At 39.2% G+C, this 4981-nt stretch overlaps 1 pseudogene; it reads right to left on the reverse strand.

Annotated features, from left to right (window-relative positions):
- Positions 1–550: 550 nt before the first annotated feature.
- LOC112062126 (mitochondrial import inner membrane translocase subunit Tim9-like) overlaps positions 551–4981 on the reverse strand; it is a 6412-nt pseudogene continuing 1981 nt past the window's right edge.

Raw genomic sequence — 4981 nt, forward strand, 5'->3', positions numbered from 1 at the left:
TCTTGTCTTAGCAATCATGAAGGAGGCTACGTGGTAAGATAACCACAGTGTGAAAGCAGCCTGAATTATTTTTCTTTTAAAGCAAGTAACTGTTTTATGTATTTACGATCAGTGTGAGGCAGATGTAAATGAACAGGAATATCTAGAGGATAATTCCTATTGAAAAACATTTCAAGGTGTCCACAGACTGGTCAGAATACTATGGTACTATATGGTATAAACAACTAGTCAGTGATATTTCCATTTATTTCACTTTTAGTAATAAAACTTTTTTCTTATACACGATTGAACACATATTTTGCTTTAAAATTAATAGTCACAGTTGAAGAAATAATGGTTTATTTTTCTAATCAAGTGGCCAAGCTGCTCAATCTTAAAACCACAACAAATGTTGCACCTTATTATTTTAACTAAACAGTAAGACCTTCTGTTTTGATTATTCCTGGTAAATTGTAACTTTGTTTCTCACTAGTTTCCATTTGCCAAACCGTCATGACAAATAGTTTAACCTGGTGGCTACTGCTTTCGAGGGATTCTGTCAGATGAATCCTCATTTCCAGTGCAATAGCTGTTGGCAGTCCTTTGCTGAAAGTCCATCCGTCAGGACTTTTCTTTTGTGGTTAGTTAAGAGTCCTGCTTTTGCTGCCAGGGATTCATTCTGATGAATATGATATTCCTGAAATTTAATGGATATTCTTTGCATCATTTAAAAATATTTCTATATATATTTCTTTCTATATATATTTCTTTCTCTCTCATTTTTTTTTTTTTTTTTGGCTGCACTGCACGGCACGTGGATCTTAGTTCCCCTGACTAGGGATCAAACCTGTGCCCCCTGCAGTAGAAGCGTGGAGTCTTAACCACTGGACCACAAGTCCCTCTCTTTTTTCTTCGTGTGTCTTTTTTTTTTTTTTTTTTTTTTTGCGGTACTCGGGCCTCTCACTGTTGTGGCCTCTCCCGTTGCGGAGCACAGGCTCCGGACGCGCAGGCTCAGCGGCCATGGCTCACGGGCCCAGCCGCTCCGCGGGCATGTGGGATCTTCCTGGACCGGGACACGAACCCGTGACCCCTGCATCGGCAGGTGGACTCTCAACCATTGCGCCACCAGGGAAGCCCTTGTGTGTCTTTCTGAAGATTTGCCAGTTTTGTTAATCTTTTCAGAAGATAACTCTTAGTTTCATTGATCTTTTGTATTGTTTTCCTGGTCTCCATTTATTTCTGCTTTGATCTTTGTTATTTCCTTCATTCTGCTAACTTTGTAGCCTTAGGCTTTCTTACTCTGGACTTTAAAAAAAAAAACCAAAAACATGTGCCCTCCTAATTGGATCTTGGTTACAGCTGAATTGCTATCTAATACTGTAAGTCATCTTAGAGGCCTCCGTGATACCAGGAAGATGGTAAAGTCAAAAGCTGTGAAATAGATAATCTGTAGAAATCCCACTGCTGTGTTAAGAGCAGTTTCATGATTCACTGCCCTGTGAGACTCCAGCCTCAAGCAAAGAGAACTGGTGAAACCTGCAAGGGAAGGATCCCAATGCAAAGGTTACAGAACTGATTAAAAGATGACGGACCACAAGTCCCTCTCTTTTTTCTTCGTGTGTCTTTTTTTTTTTTTTTTTTTTGCGGTACGCAGGCCTCTCACTGTTCTGAGCAGGTTATCTCAACAGGTATTACTTCTCTTCCTGTGAAGTCTTTAACACAGTCCAAAAAGCATGTTTCTTTAAGTTTATAGTAGGTTCCAAGAAGTTCATTGAACTATTTTTTCTGATCAGATTCTGGTATTTGTGCAGCCGTATTCTTTTGGTATGTTTACCAGTCGCTTTTTCTGATGCATGAGTTTCCTTTCTGTTCTGGAAAAGCAGCTAAACTTTGCTTGAATGTCTCCTGTGAGGCCTGATTTCTTCCTTAAGCACAGGCTCTCCCATTTGGTACCAGTATGAGGCAGAGAGGCTAGTCTGGGGACAGAGGGTTGGGGTATGGGTGGGTGCCTGGCAGCTGGATGGCAGAGAACCTAAAGTCAGCACTTGCATTGTTGAGTCACTACATGGGGACAGCTGCCCCAGAGAGTTGCCAGGACCTACAGTGGTCTTTGCTTGAGTGTAAAATAACTTTTACGTGTTTAAGCCAGTGAGATTTTGGATTAATTTGTCACTGCAGAATCACTTGTCCTAATCTGACTAATATGCGTGGCACCTGGGAATTGCAGTCATTAGAGATAAGAAAGCCTTAATAGCAATAGCTAGCCCTTATTAAGCACTTACTCTCCAGGATTTGTCCCATGTACTCGAATGAATTGTCTTTTTTGACTCCCACAATAATCTGCTTAAAACATGAGGAGACTGAGGCACAGAGGAATTTAATAGCACACCCAGGGTCACAGAGTTTATAAGGTTTAGAGCTGGGATTCAAACCTGCATTTGGTATGATACCAGAGTTCATTTACTTCCTGAATATGCTCTAGAGTCATTTGGTTTATTCACATGTTTGTTACTTTCTAAGTAAATGCAAACATAAGACTTGTTTCTCAGGTGTCAAGTGAAATAGTTTTTAGAGGAGCATGGTAGATTTTTGTCTTCCGAGAAATTTCTTAGGATTTATGGAACTTTATTTCCTTTGGGGCAAAAGGGGAAATTTCTGTTTCATATGACCTGCTTTGTTTTTATAGTACCCATATGTTGGGCATAGAGTAGGATTAGAGCCAAGTTCTTTTAGGATTTAGGAATGCTGATGTGATTAATTTGATCTGATTTAACAGTGATGACAGCATAGAACAATCAACAACTTTAATAAATTAAATTTCATTTATGTGTCTTCTGGGAAGGACTCTGTCAGTTTAAGTAAGACTTGGTGCCTTGATTGACTATGAAGTTTTTTTTTTTTTTTTTGGCTGCGTTGGGTCTTCATTGCTGTGTGCGGGCTTTCTCTAGTTGCGGTGAGCGGGGGCTACTCTTCGTTGCGGTGCGCGGGCTTATTGTGGTGGCCTCTCTTGTTGCGGAGCACGGGCTCTAGGCGTGAGAGCTTCAGTAGTTGTGGCGCATGGGCTTAGTTGCTCCGCGGCATGTGGGATCTTCCCGCACCAGGGATCAAACCCCTGTCCCCTGCAGTGGCAGGTCGATTCTTAACCACTGCGCCACCAGGGAAGTCCCGCCTATGAAATTTTGAACTGAGCCTGGCTCTTCACTATGAGGATCAAATCCTGAAGCCCTGGCTGTACTCATCCAGCATGTCTCTGACTCCTTAAGGAATTATCACTTTAATAAAGATGAAATCTATTACTTTAAACATTTTTTCTTGATAATAAAAATTCAACCATGACCCTCATTAATGAACTGGCAAATTATTTTACTCTACCCTGTTAAATGTATTAGTTGGTATGGGCTGCTTTGGAGATATTTTTAAATACATTTTTTTGATAGATATTTAAAAATATTGATTCTTCAGAGCTCCCTGAAGAATCTGGGAGAAGTCTGGGGGCAGGGAAAACACAAGATGAACTGAGACATCTTGTTGGGCAAGAAAGAAGGGAAATACTCAAACACTAATGGGGGTGTGTGTGAAAAGATATTCAGGTCAGCTTGAAGGGATTACTCTTGGCAATACTGGGGGACTGTCTGAACATAAAAAAGAATATTGACTGTGACTGACTGTAGAAAGAGAAGAGGAGCATTTTGTAAGTAACTTAAGGGGAACGATTCACTGTAGAAGCAGTATATGCAGGTTAAGAGCTTGGTCTGGGTTTGAATCCTTGGTCTGAGTTTACCTCTTTGCTTGTAAGTTCTTAAACCTTTCTATGCCTCTGTTTCCACATCTGTAATGCGGGAATAATAATAATAATAACAACAGCAACAACTACCTCAGAGGGGTGATATGAGAATTAGCTAAGATAAAATTTCTAAGTAAAGTATTTAGAACAGTCCCTGCCACATATATCATGTGCTAAATAATTGTTATGTATTATATTACTTTTATTATTATTGTCTATAATGCCCACTACCCATTAGGGAACGGCCATACCAGCCCTGGGCTTTTTGTTGTTGTTATGGAAAATTGGTTTTTTTTTTTTCCCCAGCTTTTTTGAGATATAATTGACATATAACATTGTGCAAGTTTAAGGTATGCAATGTATTGACTTGATACACATATATTGCAAAATGATTACCACAGTAGTGTTAGTTAATACCTCTATCACCTCACATAATTACCATTTCCTTTTTGTGGTGAGAACATTTAAGATCTACTCTCTTAATAAACTTTCAAGCATATAATACAGTATTGTTAACTATAATCCCCATACCGTACATTAGAGCCTCAGAATTTACTCATCTTATACCTGGAACTTTGTACCCTTTGATCAACATCTCCATTTTCCCCACACTCCAGGCCCTGGTAACCACCATTCTGTTCTCTTTTCTTATAGTATCCCTATCTGGCTTTGGTATCAAGAGAATGCTGGCTTTATAAAATGTGTTTGGGAGTCTTTCCTTCACTTCAATCTTTTCAAAGAGTTGAGAAGGATTGGTATTAATTCTTTAATGTTTGGTAGAATTCACCAGGGAAATCATCTGATTCTGGGCTTTTCTTTGTTGGGAGATTTTTGATTACTGATTCAATTTTACTTGTCAGATTTTCTATTTCTTTATGATTCAGTCTTGGTAGGTTGTATGTTTCTAGGAATCTATCCATTTCTTCTAGGTTATTCAATTTTTTTGGTGTATAATTGTTCATGGCGGTTTCTTACGATTCTCATCTTTTGTATTTCTGTGATATCAGTTGTAATGTTTCCTCTTTCCTTTCTTATTTTACTTGAGTCTTTCTCTCTCTCTCTTTTTTTTTTTTGGCTGCACTGCACGGCACGTGGATCTTAGTTCCCCTGACTAGGGATCAAACCTGTGCCCCCTGCAGTAGAAGCGTGGAGTCTTAACCACTGGACCACAAGTCCCTCTCTTTTTTCTTCGTGTGTCTTTTTTTTTTTTTTTTTTTT

Source organism: Physeter macrocephalus, chromosome 20, assembly GCF_002837175.3.
Source record: "Physeter macrocephalus isolate SW-GA chromosome 20, ASM283717v5, whole genome shotgun sequence".
Lineage (NCBI taxonomy): Eukaryota > Metazoa > Chordata > Mammalia > Artiodactyla > Physeteridae > Physeter > Physeter macrocephalus.